Below are 11,875 nucleotides of genomic sequence, written 5' to 3' on the forward strand. Positions count from 1 at the left end.
GCAGGGAGAATAACGCAAAGGTAAATTGAGGTAAATGGATATGAAAAATTCTGTAAAAATGACTGGAAGATTTTAACTGCTAAAATTCCAGGTCACATGCAATATTTCCGGTGCCCTCACCATAGAGCACCTTCTGTTATTACATTTATTAAACCTCCAGTCTTGCATTTTTACCTCATACATCGCTATCACCAGGTTACAGAGACCACTGCACAAGAGTAACAGGAAACACCCCGTAACTAAAATACGGCACATTTATATGAACAGGTCATTTGCATGTTCACTCAGGAGGAATGTTGCATGGCTGGGCTGCTGAGAGTTCATAAATGGTCCCATTTCCACTGCATGGTGAGCTGTTCAGCATTCCCCACGGAGACCTGTCAAGATGCTCTCCCAGGCCCAGCTTCTCTGGATACTAGTGCTTTGGATTCAGGGTGAGCATTACATCAACAGGGAACAGACTTCATAGGCAATGAAATGCATGTTGGATTTAAAATAATACTATGTTACTTATTTAGCATACTAGTGTTAAATAAATTATCCAGTTTTAGTTACTTTTCATAAAATGCGATGACACTATGAATTTTCTTTCCGTATCTAGGATCCTATGGCGAAATTGTTTTGACTCAGATTCCAGAATCCCTGTCAGTGTCACCTGGACAGAGAGTCACCATCAACTGCAAAGCCAGTACCAGCATTAGCAACTACTTAGGCTGGTACCAACAGAAATCGGGACAAGCACCTAAGCTACTTATCTATGATTCTACCAACCGTGTCTCTGGGATCCCAGACCGGTTCAGTGGCAGTGGGTCTGGGACTGATTTCACTCTCACAATCAGCAGCGTTGAAGCTGAAGATGCTGGAGATTATTACTGTCAGCAACGCCAGAGCTTGCCTCTCACAGTGATACAGACCATTACAAAAACCTCCCTGTAAACAGAGAGAGCTGATGCTTATCATTTGTTACAGCTGTGACCAGGAGGGTGAATTTTATGATTTCATGCAAATAAAACACAGAAAGTAACTCAAAATACACCTGACACTTTTATAGCAGCAACAATCCCAAAGTCAAACAAAATACAGGGATCAGTTCACCCTCCACTGAAACCCAGCTCCACGGGGGTGGAAGGAGTAACACCAGGTACTTGAATCCAAAGTTCACTGTATGCCATTAGAACTTCCAGGAGTAGTTTCATTGGGCCGCATTTATATTCTTCCACAACACTCGTACTAATCTTGAGCCCTGTTATTGCAAAACTTGCCTTGGGATGTCTGAAGATCCCAAGTGATCCTGGCTCTAGTTTGGTATCTCATCCAAAAGACCAGCCCCTGCAGTGCAGCCCCCTCATAACACAGGAGATTGTCGATTCAGTACAGACCCAGAGGATGAGCGCCTCCTAATAAACCATCAGCACCATTTCCATTTTCCTAGACAGTCTCCTATTCAGTTACTTACCAGACCCATCTCTGGTCCAGCTAGGACAGCACATGGTACTAGAACCTGTATCTGCATGGCCAGAGCAAGGAGCTAAGCCCAGCCAGCGATGCGGGAGAGGAACCACTTCAACCAGGACAGGTGGTTCGGGGAGTCAAAGCAGGACAGACCCGTAAAGCCAGGACTTGGTTACAGCTGTGTGAACAAAGCTCACCTAGGTTACAGTCAGCTAATCACACGTGATATGGGCCACCAGGCACCAGCCCTTCTCAGCTCATTCCATGAACAATACGTTTCTTACTTCCAAAAGGCCTAGCAGTAAAATGAGCTCCTGATACAGCCTCCTGGATGGCAAAGGGTTATCCGGGAGGGGGTGGGTGCAGTGGCTGGACCTTTATAAACCATCAATCACTTTTGCAAACAAAAACTGAGTTTCACACACTCTGAGCAAGAACCTGTTATTTGAGAGTAACAACTGAACTGTGGTAAGAAAGGGAGTCCCGGCTGGAATCTTCCCACTTAATTCTGTGCTGTCCATCTGGAGGATTTCCTGTCTGTGTTTCTGTCCTAGTGGAAGGCCTGAGACTCTGCAGAGCTCTCCTGTGTTGTCTGAAGGGTGCGGTGCGTCCTCTTACAATCCACTGCTCTTTGCAGAATAGGGTTGCATGGAGGTAAAGATGAGGTCATGATGGAGGACAATTGATTTGGTGCCCCCTACGGGTGTTGATGCAAATCTGGAGCAACTCATCACCACCATTCCCATAGGTGGGGGCTCTGCTGCATCATCAGCCACAGCACGGTTTGGTTTTGTTGTAGGTTGGTTTGGGAGTATTTAGAAGTTGGCAGGCAGTAAATCTCCAGCACACTTTCTGTACCCCAGCTGGGAGGGCCTTGCTGAGGAAAGGTAATCAAGGTGCAGCCAGTCTATTTGGATCAAGCCCTTAAACAGGAGCTAGTTAGTCTCATGAGAAGTAGGAAGAGAGGTTCTCTCTTCACTAGCCAGAGTAGGGAATGATGGCAACAGAAAAGCCATGATCATGTGGCCTAGGAAGCAAATAGTATAAAGAGTAGAGCAGAAAATTCAGCACAAAAAAAAATAATTAAAATAGGTTTTCTTATAGGCAGAGAATAAATAAGAAATAAAATTAGAACAGTGGGTTTCTACTATTGCACTTTACAATAAAAGCCACTCGGGTGATTTTCATTGTATTTACACATATACCAAAATGTACACCATGCGTTATTGTACCTGTGCAACATTTCCTCTAACGCTGCATTAACCAAGCCTTTGGAGTAGCATGGGGCTACCACGGCCTTATTCCCACATAGAATTCAATGATCTAGATTAAAGTTCAATATCAAAGTGTTTAAAATGCAATAAACAGCCCTGCAGAGAAGTTTTTTATATCCTCCCTTCCAGCCAAAAGACACACTGTCATTTCTAGTCTGGACACAAAGGGTGAAGAGAAAACCTAACTCCACATGGCTTTTTTAAGCAAAGACTATTGATAGAGGCAGAGTGATCCTTTTAAAAGAAGGAATTGCATGGGGGAGGAATAGGAAAAGCAATGTTTGTGCAGTACCTTGATCCAGGACAGGAGCCCTTAGGCACAACAGCAATACAAATAATGATAGTAATTAAGGAATACGAGCAGATTTTCCAAAGAAATCATCTCCCATTTAGGCACAAAATCAGTGTTCAGCATTGCTCAGAATGTTAGCTGTTGAGGTCTGTTGGAAACCTGGCAGCACATTTCTCAAATATGGACCACCCAGGCACTTTTATTAGGTTCCTAAATGGGAACTGTGCTTTTTTGAAAATCTGCTTCTTCAAGCTCAATCCAAGGCTTAGAGACATTAACGACTTCAGTGGGTGTTGGATCAGACTGTACAGGCATGTCTCCAAACTGCAGCCTCCCCTAGTTCAGTGGCAGTAGGTCTGGGACTAATTTCCCACTCACAGTAAGTGCTCTTCAAGCAATCAGCGCTGGAGATCATTACTGTCAGCAAGGCTGGGACTGACCACTGTCACAGTGATACAGACCAACACAAAAACCTCCCTGTTCTCCATGGACCACACTGAGCTCCTCCACTGCAGGTGTCACAGTCAGGTGTTCAAACATTGCCACCTTCATGGCAAATCAAATCAGGAAGGCTCTTGGGTCACTGACTGATTCCACAGTTGAAAACTGTGAGAGAGCAGGACATGCTCTCTGAACAATGACACAGCTTAATGGGAACAAGAGCAAAATAAAATCCTACAGCAGCCTCACCTGCTGTGAGTGTAGATACAGCTGTTGAAATCAGCGTTTAAGGCCAGAAGGGACCACCAGATCTTCCAATCTGACCTTCTGATTATGACAAGCCACCAACCCCACCCAGCACCCGCCCACTAAACCAACAACCAAATGAGATCAAAGTATTTTTAAGAGTAGGTTAGATAAATGTCTAACAGGGATAGTCTAGACAGTATTTGGTCCTGCCATGAGGGCAGGGACTGGACTCGATGACCTCTCGAGGTCTCTTCCAGTCCTAGAGTCTATGAATCTATGAATCTAGTACAGCCCGCAGCTGAGTATTACAGCTGAGCTGTTTGTAAGAAATTCTCATACACTTCCTAATGCTGGGCCAACTTCTCAGATTCTTCCTTGCCCAGCATTTATGAGAGCTAGTTACATTATTCATGGAGAATATTGTTTATTGCAAATTTGGGGTATAATTCTCCCAGGCACAAGGCAGCATAAGCAGCATTTTCAGGCTTTAAGTGAAGCTTCAGTGGTTCATAGGCCTTAGGCTGGCCCCTGCTGAGGGTGAATTTCACCAAGAGCTCTTCTGTTAGTTCCTGTGTTGGTTTTTTTGAGTTAGTCATTCTTTTTCAAAAGATTTCTGCAGACTAGTTTTAGCCTATATGTAAGCTTTTCCCCTGCACTAATTGCTCTTTATGGTGATTGGTCACATGACTTATGGGGTATTTTCTCTGCTCTCCTTGCAGTGCTTCAGATCATGTTATGTAGTTTGCTGTATTCTGAATCTCTGTTACAAAGCAGAGCCATAACTTCCCAAGGTTAACACCTTAGCAGATGGTCTTTAGTTTCCTACATAAGGAGATACTGGGTTATTCAATTATATTTACATGGGGAAGGAGAAAAACTAGCAGATAAAATGATGACAGGCCAGGCTGCTAAAAACCTTCTAGAATATGGATGGATGGTTTGGCTACGTATATATCGAGTTGCAGCACATAAGATGTCATCTTGACCATCTTGCTACTGCATTCTCATAAACCAGACATGACCAACAAGACAGTTCAGAATCCTGCTTCTGCCATTCAGGTGAGGTGTATTTACATGACTCGTTCCTTTTGCAAATTCACACGTGAGCGACACTCCCTTCCTGCCCTGCTGACTCCTATAAATGGAGCTGTTTGCACTGCACAGTGCCCTGGTTAGCACTGGCGACTGAGAACTGTCACAATGATCTCCTACACTCAGCTTCTCTGGATACTAGTTTTTTGGATTCAGGGTAAGAAAACACAATAGATCCAGTTTTAATGAACAGCAGCAGCAGCAGCAGCGACGATGAAAATATATTCTATTTGTTGTAATAAATATGTTATTTTGTTTGTTTCTATTTAATAACCTATAAAGTTAAAAATGTATTCAATATAAAGCTATAACTCTGATTAATATATCAAAAGATCCTCTATTTTCTTTTTACATCTAGACTCTGCTGGGCAGAAATTGTTGACACAGACTCCAGAATCTCTATCGGTCTCTCCAGGAGACACAGTCACTATTAAATGCAGAGCGAGTGAAAGTGTTAGCAGCTACCTAGCTTGGTATCAACAGAAATCAGGACAAGCTCCTAAGCTCCTTATCCACTCCGCTACCACCCGTCCCTCTGGGATCCCAGACCGGTTCAGTGGCAGTGGGTCAGGGACTGATTTCACTTTCACCATTAGTAAGTTTGAAGCTGAAGATGCTGGAGATTATTACTGTCAACAAGGCTACATCCCTATCACAGTGATACAGACCAATATAAAAACCTCCCTGAGCGAGGGCACAGTGCTGAGCATCTGTCACAGCTGCATGTGCAACACCAGCTTCACAGATTTCATAACAAACAAGAAAGAGGAAGTTAATAACACAACCCTCTGCCACTACTCCCACTGCCATTTCTAGTCTGGACACGGAGGGTGAAGAGAAAACCTAACTCCACATGTTTTTTTTTAAGCAAAGACTATTCATAGAGAAAGAGTGATCCTTTAAAAAGAAGCAAAGAATCCTGTGGCACCTTATAGACTAACAGACGTTTTGGAGCATGAGCTTTCACACACGAAAGCTCATGCTCCAAAACATCTGTTAGTCTATAAGGTGCCACAGGATTCTTTGCTGCTTTTACAGATCCAGACTAACACGGCTACCCCTCTGATATTTTAAAAAGAAGAAACTGCACGGGTGAGGAGTGGGAAAAGCACTGTTTGTGCAGCACCTTGATCCCTGGCTGGAGCCCCAAGGAGGCACGACAGCTATAGAAACAATGACAGGAATTAAGAAACACGAGCCAGTTTTTTCCAAAGAAATCATCTCCCATTTAGGCACAAAATAAATATTCCACAGAGTTCAGCAGATTGGATGTTGACATCTGTTGGAAACCTGGCCACACCTGTCTCAATAGGAGTGGCTGGGAGGCCCATATTTAGGTGCCTAAATGGGAGCTCAACTTTTTTGGAAATCTGCTTCTTTGAGCCGGATCCAAAGCCTAGAGACATTAACGGAGCATTGCCAGTGATGTCAATGGGTATTAGACCCTTCAGGCATGTCCCCAAGCTGCAGCTTCCCCCGCAGCTGCTGGAATTGGGGGAGCTGGGATGCTGCCACAACCCCTGGCTTGGAGTGGTTCTATACTCTACAGGGCTTACAGTTTGGTTCAATAGCTCTCACTACCCCCACTATACAAATTGTGCCAGCGCCCCTGGCCTCCCCCAGTTCAGTGGCAGTGAGTCTGGGAGTAATTTCCCACTCACAGTAAACACTGTTGAAGCAGTCAGTGCTGGAGATCATTTAATGTCATCGAGACTGGCCACTGATACAGACCGATACAATAACTTGCTTGTTCTCCATGCAGCGCTTTGGGCTCACCACTGTATGTGTCGCAGCCAGGTTTCCAGCCATTGCCACCTTCATGGCAAATCAAAACAGGAAGGTCACTGACTGATTCCGCAACTGAAAACGGCGAGAAAGCAGGACAAGCTCTCTGAACAGTGTCACTGCTCAACGGGAACAACAGAAAAGTAAAGTCCTACCGCAGCCTAGTCTGCTGTATGTGTAGATACAGCTGTTATAGTCAGAGTCTAAGTCCAGAAAGGACCACCAGATCCTCCAGTCTGACACCCACCGAGCACCCACGCACTAAACCAACAACCAAATGAGATCAAAGTATTACAGCCCACTGCTGAATATTATAGCTGAGCTCCTTGTAAGAAATTCTCATACACTTCCTAAAGCTAGGCCAGCTCCTCAGATCCTTCCTTCCCTGGCATTTACGAGAGCTTTTCATGTTAGTCATGGGGAATATTATTTATTGCAAATTTAGGGTAAAATTCTCCCAGGCACAAGGCAGCATAAGCAGCATTTTCGGGGCATAAGTCAGGGGTAGGCAACCTATGGCACGCAAGCTGATTTTCAGTGGCACTCTCAGTGCCTGGGTCCTGGCCACCGGTCCAGGAGGCTCTGCATTTTAATTTAATTTTAAATGAATCTTCTTAACCACTTTAAAAACATTATTTACTTTACATACAACAATAGTTTAGTTATATATTATAGACTTATAGAAAGAGACCTTCTAAAAACGTTAAAATGTATCACCGGCATGCAAAACCTTAAATTAGAGTGAATAAATAAAGACTCGGCACCCCATTTCTGAAAGGTTGCCGACCCCTGGCTTAAGTGAAGCATTAATGGTTCATAGGCCTTAGGCTGGACTCCAGCTCAGAGTGAATTTCACCCAGAGCCTGTTCATTTGTTCCTGTGCTGGCTTTTCTGAGTTATTCATTGTTCTTGAGCCTTCCAAATGATTTCTGCAGACAAGTTTTAGCCTATGGATCATACAAAACTGTTCCCCTGCACTACTCTTTTCATGGTGAGTGGTCATGTGAATCATGGGGTATTTTCTCTGCTTGCTGTGTAGATGGCCGTATCCTTTGAACAGGAGATTAGTGAATGACAGCTGACGATCAGCCAATGAGGAATAAGGCACTTTCAAGGGCCAATTTTCATGCTAAAATCTATTAAACATTCAGGCTTTGCTAATATTTCCATGAACACCTAGCACCCGCCTAGAATCTCACATGCAACCGATGAAGTGACCCCACAGATTACAGCCAACTCAATGTGCTGCTTTTAGACGTGACTCACAGTTTACATTATTCTAGTTTTTACTCAGTCCTCATTCAGGTTAACTCCCATTCTCCAAAACTGACTCATGATTTGGCCCATTATCCTGTTATTTATATAGAACTTTATAGCCAAGTTCCTGCCCCCAGGAAAGTATTCCAGGGGCTACTGTCCTGACCGCATTATTCATTTTTATTTTTAATACACCGAACGGCTCTTATTTCACCAGCCACCAGCAACAGCATGTCTACTAGAGTGCCACAGAATCCAGGGATCTGCCTCAGAATTCAGGACGACCTTACCACAGAGTACAGAGGGCTCCATGCAAATGGCTCTGGGAGGAGAAAATGAGACACAGTTAAAAAGTCAGTTTGAATAAATGAAAATGTCACTTTCCTTAAAGAATCTTTTCAAGCATGTTTCCTTTTACATTCAGTGAGAAATGTCTCTGCATCACCACTAAAGAGCCTGAACACAGTCCTCAATTAGGACCAGATTCTGACAGCCTGACTCACGTTGAGTAGTGAGCTACTCTTTGAACAGTCCCAATGATTTTGATAGGACTGTTTGAGGAGCAGGGCCCTGTCCATGACAAGTAAATCAGAATCTGCCCTCCTGGTAAAGGTAATACCACAGACATCAATGCTTTCAGGCACCCAAATCCAGCTACTCGGCCACACAGAGGGGATGTTTGCATAGCTAAGGTTATTTTGTGTATCCATGCATGAGTGGCATTTCCCTGTAGCTGAGAGTTGTTATAACAGCTCCATGTCACAGATCATGGTGCGTTGAGCAGCAGCTGTCAGTCCAGAGCTCTCAAGATGAGGTCACACACACTGCTCATCTGGGTGTTAATCCTCTTTATGAAGGGTAAGTGCATTAGATTAGAATCATAGAAAAATACATAAAAAGATGGACAATAAACAATAGAATATCAGAACAAAAATGAGGAAGGATTTGTCAAATAGATGCCAATTCTCATTTATATGTTTTCATAAGCTCTGTCCACATAAACAACAGAATTGCAATGATTTCATGTTAAATGGAATCCTCGCTGATACCAATGCTCTGACAATTTAAATCCTTGCACTGTCAGCTACTATCACAGAAACATGGATTTATGCTTTAATCTCACATACAGATAGATGTCAGCGGAGACATTGTGGTCAACAACTTGCAGAGTTCACTTGACTTCGTCAAATAACCAATGCCCTCTAAGTGCTTCCCAAGCTCCTGCCTTTTCACTGTCATTTTCCCTTCAAAGCAGAGAGCCAGATCCGAGCCCCTGCATCAAGTCATGCTCTCCAAGAATATTCTTATCATTGAACCCACTCAGCACAGCTGAAGACCCACATACTCACTCACACTAAATAAACCAACACTATTCCCAGAGTAGGGAAATCTTAGCCCAAACGAGCAGTTTGGGGAGAGAATATCCCATCGAATGGGATAACAGCTGGCAGGGTGCATAAGAGCCTAAGGCAGAACCTGTGATAGACTCGCTTTCACTGGATGAGATGATAGGATGGTGCCATATTGCCACAACATCTCTGCCTCAGTGAAAAGGCAGGAGACTGAGAAGCACTGAGGCGCCCTGGGTTATTTGGTGAGGTCAAGTGAACTCTAAGCGGTTGACCCCAAAGCAGGATCCCCTGCTATTAATGCTCGTCGGCAGTATGTGATGCACCAGCCAGGCAGAGCTGTAGGAAAGAGACCTTTGCTAAACCTGCTGAGAGGCCAGTGTTACAAGCAGAGGCTCTAGAGTTTGTCCCTTAGCAGCCTTGCCTCTGTTTGCTTCCTCAAACCCCTGTCTCCAGTTCCACTCATCATACAACACTGAGGAGCTCTGTTTAACGGATGCTTTGATAAAGGTGAGGAAACATTGCATAGCAAAGGAGCGAGCATCTGGCTCGCAGGCGCAGCACACTCTGTGAACCTGGTTACTCACTGTCGCACTCCAATGCCTGGGCCATGGCCAGCACCACAAGTAACCACCAAACACATTGTGTGGGTCTCTGCCCATGTGCTGTCTCGGAGTCAGCCATTTCACGTCAGTAATTAAGAGTCTCCCTAGAGTTCCCAAGAGACCACAGATGGAAAGCCAGTGGAGGCACATATCATGTGGTTAAAGGAAGAACTGAGAGTCAAAAGAGCTGGGTTCTAATGCTGGCTCTGCTCTTGGGTGATCTTGGGTCAGTCACTAAACCTTCGTGCCTCAGACTTCCTCATCCATGTAATATTGATACTACTAAGTACACAATGACCCTTTGATAGAAGAGGAAAGATTATTAATTGATAGAGATGATATTTTTACAGGAAAGGTGAGGGAGGAAAAGATAGGAGAGGAGGAATTGCCAAGTCCAAATTGATTGACGCTATTCACTCCATACGGGAATGTACATTCATCTGACATAGAGCCTGGTTATCAGAGGGGGGATATGATAGAGGTCTATAAAATCATGCCTGGTGTGCAGGAAGTGAATAAAGAAGTGCTATTTACCCCTTCACATAATACAAGAACAGGGCTCACTCTAGGAAATTAATAGGCATGATTTAAAACAATCATAAGGAAGTACTTATGTAGTAAAGGCCAAAACTATAACTGGGTTCAACAAAGAATTAGTCATGGAAGATAGGTCCATGAATGGCTAATAGACAAGATGGTCAGGGATGCAACCCCATGTTCTGGGTGTCCCTAAACCTCTGACTGCCTGATGCTGTGTCATAACTCTCCTACTCAGATCTGAACCTTAGAGTTCAGAACATGAGAAGCTAGCATGAAACCTCCAAACTTAATTACCAGCTTGGATCTGATATCGCTGCCACCAGCCAGAGAATTCCAGTGTCTGGCTCACTCTGGTCTCCCCAAAACCTTCCCTGGGGAGCCCCAAGACTCAGATGCCCTGAGTCTCACCACAAAGGGAAATAACCCACTTCCCTTCCCCCTCTTTACCTCCTCCCAGATTTCCCCGCCCTGGGTACTCTAGGAGATTCCCTGCTTCAAGTCCTTGAAACACAAGTACCGAGAGATCAAATCTCTCCCTCCCCTCACCCAGGGAGTATGCAAAGTCAGGCTTAGTAAATCTAACACAAAGAGATTTTCCCCCTCCCTTCCTTTCTTAGCCTTAACCAGTGAAAAAACTCAAACAGGTCTTAAAAAGAAAGCTTTATATAAAAAGAAAGAAAAAGACATAAAAATGGTCTCTGTGTCAAGGTGACAATATACAGGGTCAATTGCTTAAAAGAAAAAAATGAATAAACAGCCTTATCAAAAAAGAATACAATTTAAAACACTCCAGCAACTACACACATGTAAATACAAAAAAACATTATAAACCTATTGTCTTACTATCCTTGTACTTACAACTTGGAAACAGAAGATTAGAAAGCTTGGCGATAAAGAGATCGCTCTCAGAGCCGAGAGAGTCACCGAACCGAGACAAAGAACAAAGAACTTATACCCAAAACTTCCCTCCACCCAGATTTGAAAAAATCTTGTTTCCTGATTGGTCCTCTGGTCAGGTGTTTGCAGGTCACTGTTTGTTAACCCTTTATAGGTGAAAGAGACATTAACCCTTAGCTATCTGTTTATGACAGATGGTCAGGGATGCAACCCCATGTTCTGGATGTCCCTAAACCTCTGACTTCCAGATGCTGGGACTGGATGACAGGGATCACTTGATAATTGCTCTGTTCTGTTCCTGACCACTGAAGCATCTGGCACTGTCCACGGTTGGAAGACAAGATACTGGTTTGGACGGACCATTGGTTTGATCCTATATGGCTATTATGTGGTGCCAAGCACTCACAGCATCTGTTCACTAGTACATCTGTAAATGAGGCCCAAGGTTTTTTAGCATGTCTATTGCTAGAGTTCTCAGGTGACTAGACAAATCTTGGGGATGATTTTTGGGGAATTCTCTGATGGGGAGACCAGCCATTTGGAAATCACTGCTTTGTCTAAGACGGACAAAGTGCCTTCCCAGGACATGAAATCAGTGACATCCAGAGTGTGTTCAGACGAATAGGGCTGAAATGAAGACCC

At 44.0% G+C, this 11,875-nt stretch overlaps 1 gene segment (V, D, J or C); it reads left to right on the forward strand.

The window, feature by feature from the left end:
• LOC115652928 overlaps positions 1 to 11,875 on the forward strand; it is a 547,780-nt gene that overhangs the window by 108,673 nt on the left and 427,232 nt on the right.

The sequence above is a fragment of the Gopherus evgoodei genome, chromosome 5 (genome assembly GCF_007399415.2).
Source record: "Gopherus evgoodei ecotype Sinaloan lineage chromosome 5, rGopEvg1_v1.p, whole genome shotgun sequence".
Classification (NCBI taxonomy): domain Eukaryota; kingdom Metazoa; phylum Chordata; order Testudines; family Testudinidae; genus Gopherus; species Gopherus evgoodei.